This window comes from Euprymna scolopes, chromosome 13 (assembly GCF_053919585.1).
Source record: "Euprymna scolopes isolate OS-2025 chromosome 13, ASM5391958v1, whole genome shotgun sequence".
NCBI lineage: Eukaryota > Metazoa > Mollusca > Cephalopoda > Sepiida > Sepiolidae > Euprymna > Euprymna scolopes.
The window spans coordinates 57,851,274-57,870,006 of record NC_136494.1 but is presented as its reverse complement, the minus strand read 5'-3'; the positions used below and the strand labels follow the sequence as shown (position 1 = coordinate 57,870,006).

At 36.3% G+C, this 18,733-nt stretch overlaps 1 protein-coding gene and 1 long non-coding RNA gene across 2 annotated transcripts in view; one reads left to right on the top strand and one right to left on the bottom strand.

Moving 5' to 3' along the window:
• Positions 1–10,875, bottom strand: part of LOC145292042 (uncharacterized) — a 72,396-nt gene extending 61,521 nt beyond the window's left edge. Inside the window, exon 1 of the mRNA XM_080138067.1 lies at positions 10,740–10,875. The gene's annotated coding sequence lies outside the window, so the exon portion shown is untranslated. The remainder of the gene's footprint in view (positions 1–10,739) is intronic.
• LOC145292043 (uncharacterized) overlaps positions 1–14,461 on the top strand; it is a 50,698-nt gene extending 36,237 nt beyond the window's left edge. The window contains exons 2-3 of the long non-coding RNA XR_013869538.1: positions 8,383–8,416; positions 13,382–14,461. This is a non-coding gene — a long non-coding RNA (uncharacterized LOC145292043). The remainder of the gene's footprint in view (positions 1–8,382; positions 8,417–13,381) is intronic.
• The last annotated feature ends 4,272 nt before the right edge of the window (positions 14,462–18,733 follow it).

Here is an 18,733-nt window from a genome sequence, read left to right as displayed (position 1 = left end):
GTAAGTGAGTGGCGGTTGAAGTATGAATTTTTTAGAGATAGATGACTTTACTACTTCCATTGATCGTAACCGGTTTTGGCAGTGAATTCTCACCAGATATAATATAGGAAGATCCGATCTGCGAGTTAGTGGATAGCTAATATGCCTATAACACACCTCAGATATCGTGATGCAGTTTGTGCATAGTACATATACATAAAATGTCTATTAAGGTCAAAGTCAGACGAGAAAAATGAGTTTATTTTATTTGGATAGATAGATAGATAGATAGATAGAATAGAATAGAATAGAAGATATATAGATAGAAGAAGAAGAAGAAGAAGAATAGAAGATAGAAGAGAAGAGAATATATATATATATATATATATATATATATATATATATATATATATATATATATATATATATATATATACACAAGCGGGGCGTTCCAGAAGTAATGCCTCTTATATTTTTATTCTGTCCGAATGGATCAGAGAGGATCACAAATTGCATTGCTATGAGGACTGAACGTATGCATTCATGGCCTGATCATCTCTCTGTGACAGAAATTGACGGTGTAAGACTCTAAGAAAGCAACCCCTGTCATGGACGTGCGTCAGAAGCAGAGATGTATCCTTGAATTCCTGGCAGAAGTGCATTGAGAGTGGTGAAGAACAGGTCGCTCATTTTAATTGTACCACTTCAACTTTTTAGTTAAAAAATTAGGAGACTTTACTTTTGGCACGACCCTCGTATAACAAAGTGAACTTTATACGCCGATGCACAGTCTTCGTTCATCACTGGTAAAAGTGCATTGAGAATGATGGTGATTATGTAGAAAATAAATCCTGGGACACAAAAGGTTGCTCTTTTTAATGGCACCACTTCCGTTTGCATAGTTTATCAACATTTGGAGTTTTTAATTTTGGAACAATCCTCATATATCTTACTTTTCATCACTTCATCACTCTATATTAATAAAAAGACATCGATTTTTCCAAATCACTTTCGACACTATAGGAAAATTTCCTTTGCATATCTTTGACACTTACCACTTCCAACAAATATTGTAGCATGTTTTCATGCAAGAATCTGTATATTTCGTCACAGTTTAGAAAATATTACAATTTATCCTCTTTAACTCTCTCTCCCCCCTTTCTCTCCCCCCTCCCCCCTCTCTCTCTCTCTCTCTTTCAAATACATAATCACACATAGGTAATAGCAAATATCCACTCTCAATTAAGTCCTCCCACGGAACTCGAATCAGCAACGGCAATCAGCAGTTCGACATACATATTAACATGAGAACCAGTCGCTCTTCAGATTAGAACTTTGTATTTTCCAACACAGAAAAACCATTCAAAGTGGCGCATTTGAATACGTTTAACCAAACAAAAACTTCTTCTTGCATACCGTATTATAACTTTTCCTACTTTTAATTTACTTTTTTCACATATAAAACCGCAACTTAAATGAATCATTTACTTTACTCATCGAAAACAGAGATACACAATTATACATGCAACATATTTACACACTGTGCAGTTTTTCTCATACACTTCACGCCATTCATATGTACGGAGGCATTTTTCTTTTCTTTAGATTTGTTTTGTTACATACACCTTAAAAAGGATTCAGTATCGCATCCTGACATTCGTACATTAACAGAACGGATTTCTTGATTTTTTTTTCAAGTTATAAATGGAGTTTCGCCTTATTTTTACTATTCCTCTCTATTGAACTGGACACCCTAATATTTACATTGCGCTTGGCACTTTTTTTGAACTAATACTGCATCGCTTTGAAATCCTTTCAGAATGCATGCATGAATATACATTTTATGCACAAGGAACACTAATATACGTTTATTTCGTGAGAATTTCCCTGTTTGGGAGCCCGAATCAGGATTACTTCTTCGGATTTCCTTCATGTTAAAGTTGGAGTTATCGAACTTGGTGGCTTTTTTCTATAGATTTAGTTATGTCCCTTGTTTCAAGTGGATATTCAATATGGCGTCCGGCAAAATAACACGCGCTTATCCTACGTTGTAGGAAGTACTAAGTGTACTAACTAACATTGGTAGCAGAGCATCTTCTTTTGTGTGACAGATATTATATCCGTTCAAGTTACGTTGAAACACAATTGAAAGAAAGATGGCGTCATTTACGAAACAGCCACCTATCTTGCAGAGTAAAGAAATGTACACTAAGGACTGCCAAAATTCACCACATAATTATCCCACCCTATATGTAACACGATGTAACCTTATTATGAATTAATATTATCAGTATAACTTTTGTACCATTTAAAAGAAGAAGGGCAAAATAAACCAGTAATAATTTTTTAAATCTTTTTCATCGAACGAAAATAATGAAATTGCGAGACGAAAATCGTGTTTACATAATCGGCGCTTTAAAATAACGTTCCCATGTATTAGACATTCCGAACGTGAAAACATACCCGTATTTAATAAATCTAGCTAAAATCAATTAATGGTCAGATTTTCGTGAAATTTTCGATACTAATCCATTTTAGAATGAAATTACATATAAAATGCAGTTTTCGTAAAATATACGAGGGGAAATATTTTTTTAGTGCGTGCCCCCCCCCTATTTATTTTTTTCGAAATTCGAACAAAATATATTTAAATCTATCGAAATTTCTATTTATTATGAAACATAAGAGTTCAAATAAGTAAAAAATATTTAGTTTTTTTAAGTTTAAATGCACGTATTGAACAAAAATTTACCTTGAAGTTGCAATTAAAAAATTGATATAAACTTAATATTATTATGTTTTTTTTAAATAGCGTTTTTTTTTATTAATATATACTATAATCAGTTGAACTGCCAAGAAAAAGAAACTTCGTAAACATAATTAATTTTTAAAAGATTAAAACGATTAAAATTCCATTATTTCAAAATGTTCCGTTGCAACATAGATTTTTAATTAATTGTGTTTAAATTTTTTTTTTAATATTAAGTTTTAATATAGACATGACTCTTTTCAGCTATTTTATCGTCAGATTAAAACCAATTTGAAAATATTATTGCACAAGTATTAAGCATTTTGTAGCCCCCTCTCATATTTTGCTTGTCTCTTTTTACCGAACAAAATATGGAACTCCGTAGGTAACCAAATGAACATTCAGTAAAACCGTATTTCATATTTAATATACAAATGTTTATAATATTATTAATCGTTAAACTGTGTAAATCTTAAAACCTAACAAAATTATAACAAAGATTAATTATTAATTGCAGTTTGAAGAAGAAATAAAAAGGTTTTAAAAAATAATTAAGTCGCTTCTGCTTTTCCATAGTTCGTATAGTTAACACAAATCTGACGTCACGGAAACATGCGGTCCATTTTTCACAATTCTTTGGCATACCCTAATGTATACCGACTGGAAACAAAACTAGTCTATCTTCACGGATTTACCTAAGGAAAAACAGGGTCCAACCAACAGTATTTTTGTCACTCCCACAAAACATACGAGAATGCGTTCGACCCTTGGACATCACAGATATCGGCCGAACTAACGGATTAAAAATAATTACAGACAAGTTGGACAAGATATATTTAAGGGACAAAAACACTATGGCATACATGTCATTCAAGGAATTTTACTCCTAAAAAATGTCTACTGGATAAAAGGGTTTTTTTTTTGTGTGTGTGTGTGTGTGTGTGTGTGTGTGTGTGTGTGTGTGTGTGTGTGTGTGTGTGTGTGTGTGTGTGTGTGTGCGCACGCGCGTTATGTTTTATTGGACTAGAAATTACGTAAATACGGAATTTCTCTGCCGGAAGGAGTCCAAGCATTTTTTTGTTTTGAATGCAGCAAATATATCAGAAGAAAACGAAAGATTAGCATGGACAACGTGTGAAAGTTTAACTTACGCAGCAATGAAAGATACCTACGTAAAAAAAAAACGTGACGTCTTTGCTGTTGTGTCCATCATCAAACCGGGAGTGACGTAGGCTGAATTTAAGGCTAGACAATCGAAAAGAGGGAATGACTTTTGAAAATATCGGCGAAAAAAGAGACCCCCTCCCAGTAGAAAAGTACCCAGTTGAGGGTGAAGGAATTAATGTTTTTAGCCAATTTTTCGATATTTGTCATCCGAAGGATCGAGCTTCAAAATGATACCAATCTCGTGAAAATCCATTTCCTATGTCAAAGGTTTGAGGGAGATATACAAAGATACATACATACATTTAAACAGACAGGTGAGATTTATATTATAGAAGATGATATTTTATATATTGATTTTCAGTATTTACTTCAACAGTTCTCAATACATAGGTAGAACTAGGTAGTAAGTTATGAAAATATATATGGTATATTTTCATAACTTATCTCTCTCTCTCTCTCTCTCTTTCACTCTCTCTCTCTATCTATTTATCTATCTATATATTTGTATATTACAAGAGAGTCAATCACCACTTATCAAAGCCTGAAGGCCACTCAAGGATAAGGATTAATGAGTGTAAGGTGGTCAGTGAGACAACAGAGTAATGATCGGTAGTGGTAAAAATTGGGCAGAACTTGATTTATTAAGAGGGCGGATTAACAAGAACTTGTTTACATTAGACATGAAGACAACCATGTTGTAGTCAGCTGGAAACAGATTTCCACAGGAGCGCAGTTCTAGGAAAGAAACTTTGTTCATGGAAGTTGCGTTTATATTTGGACACAGATGGGAGAAACTGCTGACAGTGGTTGTACCTAGACAAGTGTTTGTTGTGTATATTTTGCAGAAGATTGAAACTCATGTGAGCATTTGCTATGAAAATAGTGATAAAGCAGAGATAGGCTCGCAATGCTTCTTCTATGAGGAATAGGTTCCAAGAAGGAGAAAAGGAAACTACCTATGTTTCCAAGCCGGCTTTGAACCCTGTCAATGCAGGAAAGTGTGCTCTGAGTAAGAGCTGCTCAAATATGGCAACAGTACTCACTTTCTGGACATATTTGGCTCTTATACAGGTAAAGTATAGCTTTGAGTGAGATACTTTCTGGAGTGATAGAATGATTCAATCATTTTTCCTGTGACCGTGGTAATAGATTTGATGTAAGCTTTCTATTTCAGGTTAGGATGAAGGTCAGTTCCAGAAGCTTGTTGAAGCAGAGTGCTTCTTCAAGATGAGAGACATTCATTTCAATTAGGGCTACATGAGGATCAGAGCGTTGGTGTTGAAAAAATAGAAGCTTGGTTTTGGATGCATTAAAATTAGCCAGCCATCTTTTACCTCATTGCATCATGTGCTCAAGGTCGAAAAAGAGAAACTCAAAGAGATCTTGGTCATTGCTGGCCTTTGGTGTAATGTCGTCTGCGTAAATGTCAACAAAAGATCTTAGAATGTGATTTGGGATATCATTGATGAAGATCAGGAAGAGAGTTGAGCCAAGCGTTGATACTTTAATAAATATGCATTTCTTTATAAGTGTTATTTATTTCCTACATTAGCATCTTACAACAGAAGTATTGGTGAACAATCATTATTTAAGCATATTTTCAAATGTACATAGACGAAAACATTTAACACAAGAAGAAAAAGTATAAAACGGTTGGCATTAATTTTAAACAATCAAACGTCATTCTTACACATTTTTTTTTAAATAACAGTGTTTCTTTAATGAATTTCATAATTTCATATTCTATTGAAAAAGGAGTTGACGAAAATTTCCAGTCATACAATGTAAAAAGAAGAACGAAATAAAACTACATATTTAACAATATATATATATATATATATATATATATATATATATATATATATTATATATATATATAATATATATATTATATATATAATATATATATATATAATATATATAATATATATATATATTATACTTCTAAAACAAGTTCAGTAAAACTAGAGCCATTTAATAAATAAAACGATGAATTTCAGCTATCTATAAGTGACGTATTTTTACTATTTATTTCCTCCAATAGCATCTTAAAACAGAAATACTCATGGACCACTATTATTAATATACTAGACATTTTAGTCTGTTGAAAACGAGAAAATGTTATAGTCCGTTGACTTAGAGTTAATGCTTTATGTCAAATAGATGGCTGAATATGGTTAAATTTATGTTTATTTCTGCATTAAATACTAATCCCTATCAATCTTTAACCGTGCATCGACAATACCATAATACTTAATTCGCTGCATCTTATCATAACAAAGGTTCATATAACTTTTCAGCCAGATGTACCCAATAGCTTCTGAGAAAAAGTTAAAAAAAACAGACAAAGAGAGATATTATACAGTTATATAGAAATTTACACACACACACACACACACACACACACATATATATATATATATACAAACGACACATCTATCTTCCCAACACTAAAGAAAAATATTTAAACTTATCCAACCCCCCCCCCAATGAACAACAAAAACAATTCCTTAACCTTGGTCCCAACTGCTACCTCTCTAAAAATTACGACCAAAACGTTAAACTATGCGAAATCTTCATCATTCTTTTTTATATGGCCCAGGCAACGTCGGGTAGCCCTGCTAATTATAAATAAACAAGTAAATACAAAAAAACATTCAGATTAAAACTAGGTTAATTTACAACAAAAAGAAAAGAAAGGGCCTATCCCCTCCAAAAAAATGGTCGAATTAGAGTTCAAGTGATCCTCTGCCTGATAAACACATGAATATTGGGTGCAATGAATAGGTGTGTGAAAAATAAAGAATTTGATTGGCTAACTACCAAACTAAGCATCACAGGAATATTGTTTCCATGCAATAGGCTGACAATTCCTTATGAAACGCAGAAAATTCTGTGATGCTTAATTACCATATATATTTTTAAAACTTACTGCCTAGCTCTACTTACGTATTGAGCACTGTTGAAGTAAATACTGAAAATAAATACATAAAATTTTATGTAGATACAACTTTCTTCCTTATCTTTATCAATGATCTATCAAATAATATTCTAAGTTCATTCGTTGATATATATACAGATGGTATTACCATCTATGGCAGCACTAATCAAAATCTTTATAATCTTCAACCTTGAACATGTAGTGTAATGAGGCAAAAGATAGCTGATTAATTTCAACGCATCAAAAACCAACATTTTATCTTTTTACCATAAACACTCTGATCTTCGCTTTGCCCCAATTGATATGAATGGCTCTTGTCTCATAAAAGCTCATAAAATCTCATCTTTAATCCTGACTGAAGGTATCTCATTCTTGGCATAATCCTCCCCCTATGTAGTCCTAAAATGGGGTACTGTTGCCACATTTTGGCAGGAACTGTTCAGAGCACCCTATCCTGACTTGAGAACATTTAAAATTGAATTTGAAATGTAATAGGTGATGCCCTTTTTCCTTTCCTGCATCTTTTTTTCCACAGAAGAGATGTGGTGCACTTGTCTTTGCTCAATCGTTATTATCATGGCAAGTGCTCGTCTGAGCTTCAATCTATGGTCCTCATTTGCCAAACTTTCACGAAAACACTCCTCTAGCTACAACCACTATCAAAAATTTCCCCCTCTCTCTATCTGTGCCTAAATCAAAATCTAAATTCCATGAACAAAGCTGCTTTCCTGGAACTGCCCACCTGTGAAACTCTGTTCCACTGGCTTGCAATCCATCTTACTGCAATATGGTCGTCTTCAAGTCTAATGTAAACAAGTAATGTATTATATGTATATATATATATGTGTGTGTGTGTGTGTGTGTGTGTGTGTGTGTGTGTGTGTGTGTGTGTGTGTGTGTGTATGTGTGTGTGTGTGTGTGTGTGTGTAGTCATCCCCATACAGACTGTTTCGCTATATCACAGCTCATCAGTGCGGCTAGACTAGCACGCATCCCTAACCAGGGACAGAACTACAACCATCTAGTTGATAGTCGGCAGTTCTAATCTCCATCCCATGAGATTGGTGTCTGTAAATGACCTCATCAAATGTACATTTATATAGAGACTTGCTTACCGCTTTTACAGTGCTTGACCTGCTTGTTTATTTACAAACAAACAAAGAGCTTCACACAATGCTAAGTATAGCATCATGCGAAGGAAGCCTCTCTGTTCAGCGAATGAAATTATATTCATATATATATATATATATATATATAAAATTTTATATTAGTTTTTTATTTCTACAGACATTTGTAAGTTAAAACCTTAAAAAATACAGAAAAAAATGCAGTATTTATTAACAGAGATAGGTAACTATGTAGTATTATTAGTTTATTACATTGAGTTTTCCTAAAGATTATTTTCTATTATTTACTCTTAGATGATCCTTTTAAATATTATGTTTTTTTTTCTTACATGTTTATATATTCTTACTTTTTAAAGTTTGGCTGATAAACTCTAATTGTATTATTAGTTTTATTTTTACTATTTTTCTTCTCTTTTCAGCACATTCAAACCGTAAAAAGAGAAGAAAAGTCCAGTTAAGTATTTCTACGAAGGGCGTGCAATAAGTAATGCCCCTGATCCACTTCCAGTTGTCTGATTTAGCTGAAATTTTGCATGCGCCATGATTTACATCTCTACGGGTTATGTGGCAAATTACAGCTCTGAACTAATTGTGGTTTCTGTTTTACAGGTGTTTGAACTGAGTCAGGTGTGAAATGGAGCCTGTTGAATGTCGAGCAGTGATCCAGTTTTTGTATTTGAAAGGATGCACACCACAGGAGACTTTTGATGAAATGAAAGAAACTTATGGTGATAATGCCCCATCATATAATCTTGTAAAACGCTGGCATCGTGAATTCAAACATGGCTGGAAGTCTGTGGAAACAGCTCCCAGACCTGGTCAGCCCCCATCTTCTGCCATTGATGAGGCATCTGTCCATCAAGTTGAGGCTGCCATTTTGGAAGATCGGCGCATTATTATTCACCAAATAGTCCAAGATGTCAAGATTAGTAGAGGGTCTGTGGAAACTATCATTCATGACCATTTGCATATGCATAAGGTGTCTGCCGGATAGATTTCCAGGTTGCTCACACCATTCCAGAAGCGAGAACACGTTGAGTGCTCGAGGATGAATTTGATGTGCCAAGAAGATGAGTCAAAGTTTTTCACAAAACTGATTACACAGGATGAAACCTGGGTCCATCACTATGATCCAGAGACCAAAGCCCAGTCAATGCAGTGGAAGCACTTGGACTCACAAGGGTGCAGCCCTCTGCTGGCAAGGCCATGCTCACAGTCTTCTGGGACCAGGACGGAGTAGTGATGACAGATTTCCTGGCAAAGGGTACCACAATTACAGGAGCCTATTATGCTTCACTTTTGAAGAAATTAAGGGAAGCTATCAAAATCAAGAGGCGGGGCAAAATCAGCAAAGATACCCTCCTCCTGCAGGACAACGCTCCAGTCCACAATTCACATGTCGCCAGATCAGAAGCACAGGCGTGTGGTTATGAAAACCCTATCCATCCTCCCTACTCCTGACCTTGCACCCTCTGACTTTCACCTCTTCCCAGCCATGAAGTTGTTTTTGAAAGGAAAGCGTTTCCCAGATGATGCAGCCTTGATTTCTGAAGTCACGTTGTGGTTGGAGGACCAACCTGGGGTGTTCTACAAAAATAGTCTCCAGAGCTGCATCAAACGATGGGAGAAATGCATAACTCTGGGTGGTTCCTATGTAGAGAAAGACTAATAACTGTGCCAAGTTTTGTTGCTCTACTGCTATGGGAAGTGGGTCAGGGGCATTACTTATTGCACGCCCATCCCTCTCCCCCATATTAGTTAATTAATACACCACTCTGACATTGTTGAAGAGTGAATGTAGACGTCTCTGTACTCCTGTAAGTAACCCGGACCTTTATATTACTATTTTTATTCTTTTTTTTTAAATTTCTATAATTTTTCATTTTCAAATTATAGATAAAATAAAATGTGTTCATGGATGGCTGATATAAACGCAGACCCCACGATATTATTGTAAAAAATAAATGATTAATACAAAATTAATACCATCACTAGATTAATTGTAAAATTTTATTTGAGAAAAGTTGCATTTGATCTTGGTATAAAGCTTTATTTTTTATTTCATCCCGGAACTTTTATGTGCAATGTGCTACAAAGTTATTACATGAGAGGATAGTCAACTCAGCTCCCTTGGGAGACTCTCTGGTTGAATGCAAAAATAGCTGAGAATGAACCTGTTGGCATTATGCAGTGGGAGCGCCTCAAGCAACTTGCAAATAACCATCCCCTCTTTCGAAGGAGAATGTAATACCTGGGATGGTGCACTTTATTTGATTGAGCCGAATCATACTTTATTCTGACAAAAAAGGAGACTGGAGCAATGGTCACCAGACACCTAAATACCAGAATGATGTCAAAGTAAACTCTGACTCATATAAACATCCCCCAACACAGAACAGATACAACATTGTGATCTTAGACCAAAGTGCCAAGTACCTACTATATAAGTCTCGGACAGTGAGGGAGAGAGAAGTAGGTACTAATATAGTATACAGATACTAGTTTACATAATAACGTTTGTTAGGTAAACATTTAGCATTAGTATATAGAGATTTTAAATTTAAAAATTCGGTTTTATTTTTCTGCAAAATAAAATGTCTCCCTTCCACAAGTGGTCATACAAAAAGGTTGTTTCAATTCAAAAATATTAACACATGAATTAAGCAGCCAGTTCTCATTATTAATTTCGCTTATTTAAGATTTTTATAGAACTTAAATTCATGTACAATAGTCACAAGAAATAAAGATAAAAAAATTAAATAAATCATTAACTTACCCTTTTTATAATATTTCAACGATATCCCACAAAACAATGTAATCCAAATGTCATTTCCTCCGCCAGATCAAGTCGACATTGCTGGCTTTTAATCGGACTTTTGTTTCTATCAATTCATTCCGTGCATGGCGAGAGTGATTGTCTATAAATAGGTAAAATACATATTTTGTTTTTGAAAACTGTACAAGTATTGATATATATATATATATATATATATATATATATATATATATATATATATATATATATATATATATATATATATGTATATGTACGTATACACTAATTACTTATTTCATGTGAATTGGTAAGAATATTAGTTTATGTGCATATATATATATATATGTATATGTATGTATGTGTGTGTGAACGTAGGGATTATATATATATATATATATATATATATATATATATATATATATATATATATATATATTAGGAATATTTGTACCTGTTCATACAACTGCCGCTATTTACTTCCTGTGAATATTGACAGTTTGTGTAACTCATTCACACAGAACCCATTACCAAGCTCACAGATACATAAAATATATACATGAAAATGTACTTACATCCAATATATGTCTGTGTTTACTTAGCTCTGTGACTGGCAGTGAACAAATGGCCATGGCTCAGAAAACCTGCTTGACAACTTTGGCAGCCATATTGATCACATGACTTTCCATTACAAACTCAAGAAGTGTATGTGAAACAATTACACAGACAATAAACATTAACAATAGAATCCGTTTTGATTAGTGATGTAAAGTCAAAATTAACATTTGTAACGCATTTCTTGAGTATTTGGAATTTCTATCTTTTTTCTATGTGCCATTCTCTTGGTTCTTCATTAAGAACGGCCTTAAGTGCAAGACACCAAGAAAAGAATGCTTGTTAAATATTTAGAAGAGTACTTTCAAATGTAAATGAAATTGAATTTTCAAGCAGAAAGCACTTATAGATAGATGAATGGTATGTGTTATATTCACTAAGCAATATTACTCTCCAATTGTGGTGCATGTAATACTTAATTTGTGTTTATTGTATTAGTATGTTCGTACACTATGGTTTTTCCTTGCAGCTGCTTCATCCTAGGCACACTGCCAGTCACTAAATGACACATAGATGTCATTTAGTGACTGACAGTGGAGTTTTGTTTGAAATGTCTACAAGGATTATCCCATTTGGAAACTCGTGTAGTACCAGCTAAAACATACATGACTACTTAATTTCCACTTAGAGACGGACACCTTTCTTTTGATCACTTTTAGGTTATCATATGTAGTATTGCGTTATTACTATTATTTTTAATATTGTCTAGAATTTAACACTATAACAACATACAGTGAAGTTCTTTTTGCCAAGCAATGCAGCATTCAACCATTACTTTAACTTAGCAGATACCACTTACCAAATGTAATAATGTAATGATATTCATTAACAGCCTCCCTGATGATATTGTGTCCGAAATGGGTGGATTTGCTGATGATCCAACGCTCTATAACATGCACGACGGAAGAACGGATGTACACAAATCTAAGACAATGACAGAATCCTTAGAAAATTATCTCCAGACTCTAGTGGAAAGTATCTATAAATGAATGGTAACATTTAATGCTAGTAAGACTAAGCTGCTCTCTTGTAGCAATTACAAGAAGCCTCCCCAACCATCGACATCCATGATAAATGACATCCTGCCTGAGAATTCTTCCTTCAAACTCCTCAGCTTAACATTCATAGGCAATATGAACTGGAACAAATACATTGAGAACATTGCGAAGGCTGCTACAAAGAAGGTGGATTCCCTTTATCATGCTAGAAAACTCACAGCCGAGAGTATCCTGTACCTCTACAAAGCCATCATTCGCCCGTGCATGGAGAATTGTTGCCACATCTGGGCTAGTGCATTTACCGCTAGTCTATCCTTCTTAGATATAGTTAAAAAGAAAAGAGTCTCCTATCTAATAAGTTCCGTTTTGTCAACTAAGCTCTAACCCCTGTCCCATCGCCGCAATGTTGCATCCCTGTGCCTGTTTTACAAGTATTTTAAGGGAATGATGAACTCGTTGCACCACTCAACGTGCATATCCCTGACAAACTCGCTTAGCAACATTCCTTCAGTGTTGAGGTCCTTAAATGCCGGAAAACTTTCTACTCTAATAGTTTCTTTCCTTGAACAGCTAGACTTTGAAATTCCCTTTCTTCTACCTGCTCCCTGACTGAACTGATATGCAGAAGTTTAAACGTAACATAAACCAATATCTAGTTAATCTTCTCTAAGCATGGTCCCAAATAGTAGCCACTTTTCATCTAAGTGGCGATATGCCTTATTTGAGATGAATGTGAGTAAAAGAAAAGACCGCCTCTTTCTCCAGTAATTATCTCCTCTTTTTTTAATGGGGTGGTAGTAATGTTACTCCCTCCTTTGGGGGAGGGGTAATATAGTATCTATTTTGTTGCCATGAGACCATCTTCTCTTTTTTTTTTTTAGGTGGAGGCTAGATAAAGATAGATGTATGACATGTTTTGTATTCACTAAGCAATATGACTCTCAAATTGTAATGTATGTAATAGTTAATTGATGTTTAGGTATGCATTATATTAATTGATGTTTGTAAACTCTCTATGGTGTTTCCTTGCAGCCACTTCATCCTATGGAAACTGTGACACCATGATCGGTCTCATCCAGTGACTGACAGTGGAGTCTTGTTTGAAATATCTACAAGGCTTATCCCATTTATACAACTGGAAACACATCTGGCGCCAGTTGAAGCACACATTGTTCGTTAGAGACAAACGCTCTTCTTTTACCTTCTTGGAATCTTTGAACTCTCAATCATTGCCAATACTTTATTCTGCATTGTCTTAACAAGTTTTCAATAAAAAATTATTTTATATGGAGAGACGTTGGCATTCTTTCATTTGATAATGTCCTTTCTTCAACAGTAGTTTCATTTAGACTAAAGAAAAAGAATTGTTCATTTGATTATGGAAATTTAATGCTTCCTGGAAGCTGGTTTAAGACGAAAAAAGACTCTTTTCGTCAAAGGAAAAATGTTAATATCCAGACTATCTTTATGAATATCTACTTGCATTTTTTGTCATTTAGAAAAATCCCTTTTGAATTAGCGAATGCATCAAAACAAAATAAATGTAGGAATCGTTCTATGATGATATTTCTGTTTGAAATTTAATTTTTAAAACATTGTTTTTTTTAAAACTAGCATGATACACACGACAATTTTTTAAACTACCATGATACACACGAAAAATTCAAGAAACCAAGAATCATAACTCCAAGAGATAAATTAACAAAAAAGACCAAAAAGACTTTTTTACACAAAATGTTAATCCTTTATCTACGATATAAAAAAATGAAATGTTTCATATTACCAATCATCTAAGCTGGATTATAGTCTTTAAAAAGATAAATTGCACTGAAGTACATTACCTAGAATTACTGGCTTTCGGAATGAGAACAATCTACCTCCATCAATTAAATTAAAAGTCAACATGAAGAAGGCCGAGATTACATTAGTTGAACATGTGAAAAGAAAAATCGTGATGAGAAAAGTAGTCGAAATAATACAACTGATATCGACATCATTTTATATGCGAATACAGATAAAAAGAAGAGGACATGACGACGTTTGAATGTATTTGTATAATAGACACATTTCATGAGAAAATTATAATTCAATTTCTTTACCCTGTTTGTTTTTTAATGCAGTATCATCACAGTTTCAACGTATATGTGAAAAATGAAGATTAAAGTGAAGAATGTCTATGTATCTGACTTGTTGTCTGATTTATGGCGTATCAACCCTTATCGGATTATTTAATACTGAAACACAATACTTATTGTTAATAATTTATTGGAGCGATTAGTTGAACACAGGCCACAATAAAGCAATACATGAGATCCATCTAATTTACATAATGATTTTAATAAATCACTTTTAAGAAATGATTACTCATTTTTATTGTTTACTAATTTCATTGTTTTGTTGTCAGAGATGTAAACAACAGATTTGTATACATATTTTTTTTTTTAAGTATAAAAAAGATATTAATGCCTAATATTTTTATATGCGTTCATAAGATAAAACATTAGTAATAGAGAAAGTGGGTGTGGCGAGTCTGACAATATGGAAAAACCGAGGAGAGAGAGCTCTTCATCCAGACATCGACTTGAAGGACATGTAAAATACTGGGATCCTGATCAAGTTTACTGTGACTCAAATTCAAAGGAAAGTAGTGTTGCAGAGGGGAGCGACCAGTGATTAAATCAATTGACCATACAATTAAATATTAGACACAAGACAAAAGAAGGCAACAACAAAGACAAAGAAGAATGAAAAACACAGAGATTTCAGTTCAAAAAGAACGGTGGGAACAGTCCTTTTTTTATTGACAACCAAAAACGTGAGATCGTCAGGCAAAATAAAAACAAACATAAAATAAAAAAAGATGGATTGTCAGGATCAGGAGCCGTACGTCAGTGGGCATTGGAAGGTAGGTGTCAGCGGACTGCTGAGCTGGATGTCAGTGGGCACTGGAATCAGTCACCGGACGTTGGCAGGCTCTATAGTGTGTAGTCTGGCATCAACCGACACTGGGAAGGGGTAGCTTGATGGCTACCAGCACTGGAACAGGTAACCAGACGTTGGCATGCTTTGTTGTGATGGCTTGATGTTGACACTGGACGTCTGCAGGAGGCACTGAGGGCTGGAAGGCTGCAAGAGGCAACTAGGGTTGCTGGAAGGAGCTGGAGGAGTAGGCAGGAACCTCAGAGTGCAGAGTGCAGGCAGTGGAGGATGAAAAACTTAGGAAGGTTAGCCCTGAAAAGGGCTGTTTGTGAAAATCTTTCTGATTTTGTTGAGGAAAAATTTTCTGTTTGAAGAACCACTGCTATTAGAAACAAGACAATGAAAGAATTAAATCCTCACCAAATCAATCATAATAAATAGAGTTTCAGATTTAAATCTATCATGTTAATGTTCGATTCAGCTCAGGATCTATCTTGTTTAATGAAAAAAAGGTTGAATTCAGGTTTCTTTCTTTTCAGTTCGAAATAGGGAAAGGGGGTGTTGTTATTTGTAACCCAAGGTCAGTAGTTCAGTTTGTCTGCCACCAGACGGCATCTGTGAGAATGTTTATAAATAAAAATGGCCAGCATATTAAAAATACACACATTGATGTAAACGCACCGCAACATGGCCCTTTCCCTGGATAATTGATCATTATCAATGAGAAGTAAATATATGACTTTTACTTCTCTGGGAAAGTAACCTTCCTTCCTAAACATGTCCGCCTGGTTTGAAAAGTGGGTGCTTCCAGATTTTACACTGATTCTGATCGAGCAGGTTATGATTGTGTGATTATTGTGTTAGGAGGACTTCTGGATATGTTGAGCTGGGTTCTGTGTCCTGTGGAGATTTCTCCAGACGAGCCAATGTTACTCTCTCCGGTTCCCTTGTTCAGTAGTGAAGTGTTTCTCCAAGCGTTTTAGGACCTTGGTATGTTGGTGTCAGAGGAATCATTTCAGATGAAAATAAACTCGTAGTCCTGGAGCTGTTGTGGAATGTGGACAGTTGGTGAGGGTTGCCTGGGCCATTTTATGGCATAGTTCCTGAATGAAAAGACTTGAGGTTGAGTATGGTGTCGCCAAAAAATGGGCGGGTAAAGAAAGTGCTGTTCCTAAGACTGTTTCTGCTGGAGAACATTCTAAGTCTTCTGTCTTTGCTACAGTGTTAGCAGAGGTATCTCTAATGGGTACTGCTACTGGCCATCTGGAGAAATGGTCAACTACTGTGAGGAGGTACTGGTAATTCTGGCACATTACAAGAGGTCCGATCATGTCACTGTGGATGTGATTGAAATGTGCATCAGGGTAACTGAATGTGCCTGGTGGAGATTTTGTGTGTCGTTGTACCTTGCATTTTTGGCACTCAAGACATGCTGAAACCCAATTCCGGATGTCGGAATTAAAGTTTGACTAAACAAAATGATCAACAATGAGTCTGCCTATTGCACGCTTGCTGGGATGTGACAATCCATGCAGGTGGTCAAAATTCTGTTTTCTGAGTGCCAGCGGTATGTAGGGTGTGGGTTGATTTTGTTTTGTATCGCAGTTTTTACTGCTGAAGGGTGCTGACAATTTCTTCAGTTGCAGGGATGTGTTAGCTAAGACTTCAAGGAGGGTTGTGTCGGATTCCTGGGCTACAGCTATCAAATCTTGACTGATTGGGCTGTCTTCTACTGTATTCACATCATATCTGAACAGGGCATTAGCAACAGCATTCTCTTTTCCTTTCACATACCAGATATCAGACGTGAACTGTGAAATGAATGTCTAATTTTACGAGCAGTATATTTGTCAGAGTTGTTCGACAGAGAGGTTATCAACGGTTTGATTGGTTAAAACCGTGAAATTTCTGCCTTCCAGTAAGTGTTGAAAGTGTTTGATGGCAAGGTAAATAGCCAAAAGTGTGGTGTAAATGAAGAAAAAAGAAACAAGAACGACCGACCGCGTTTTTGTGTGGCTTACCTCGTGTTCATAATGAAGAAGAAAGAAACAAAAATGGCTGCCCTGTTTCTTTATATGCCTACAGGGTGACCACGAGGTATGCAAATGAGATGCTCCTGATTGGAGATAAAAGAGGAGTGATTTGGGGAAGGAGGGCATTCTGAAGTTAGATTGCGAGCAGAGAAGTTGTATTTGTAGAAGAGAAAAGTCGGATTCGGGGAGAGAAAAGCTAAAGTTGCAGAAGTTCGTTTTGGAGTGGAGAGAAGACGCGTCAAGTGGTAACCAGAAAGTGAAAGTTGGGACAGCAGTGTCACGCAAACGACAAGCTATTTCGGCGCATCAAGCAAATTAACATGGCTGAGTGGAGACTGAGCACTCAGATGTTGAGACCCTTTACTGGGGAGGGTGACCTGATTAAGTGGCCGGAGAAATTAAAAATGGTGGCGAAGCTGCAAAAGATAGATGTGGTCACCCTGCTGCCGCTATACTTAGAGGGGGAAGCCTTCACGATTTACCAGCAGATGCGAGATGAAAAGGAAGACCTTGCCTTAGTGGAGCAAAGGCTGAAATTGGCCTTCGCTGAGGGCCCATTTGAAGCACTTGGCAAGCTGTCAAGTTTGAGGTGGACCGGCGAGTCCGTTGACGTCTTTGCGGCAGAGATCAGGAGACTGGCAGGGTTGGCTGGTTACGTGGGGAGGAGCCTGGAGATGACGGTAAAGCTGTACCTAGTGAACGGCTTCCCAGAGGAAATCTCTACGAACATGCAGAGAATCACGGGGATCCATTCTATGGAAGTGGACGATCTCTTGGTCCACGCCAGAGTCCTAGTGAAAAATGTTAAAAGCCCAATCGTGGCTGCAGCTGTGAGTGGAAATATGTGCATGAGGCCTCACTTGAATGAGAGGCAGCCGGCGAGGTTACAGGAGGGGAGACCTGCCATCAAGTGTTTCCGGTGCCAGGGTCCTCATCTGATCAAGGACTGCAAAGAGCCGAGACCAGGGATCACGTGCTACCGATGTGGACAAGTGGGGCATATTAGCCGCTATTGTGTTGCTGCACGGGACCAGGGAAACAAGTGAAGGGGAGCTATTGCGCCAGTGGTTACCCCTTCTGTGTGGAAATGGCGCATGATGGAACATTGCCTCGGTTACCGGTGGTAGTCAATGGGAAGAGAGCCATAGCCCTTGTCGACACTGGCTGCACTACAACGTTGTTAGCGAGGAATGTCGCGAGGTCATGGAGCGGAACCAGGATTATTAGGACCGTGGATGGCAGGGATGTGAAATGCCTAGGAGAGACGACAGCGGAAGTAATGGTGCAAGGGGTGCCCATTGGACTGCAAGCCCTAGTGTTGAATCATCTGGTCGGTGGTGTCGACGTGATTATAGGTATGAGTGCAATTAACCGACTGGGGGGCGCTACGTTAAGAGGGGGCCAAGTGACGTTTGGACGTCTCGGCGCAGTG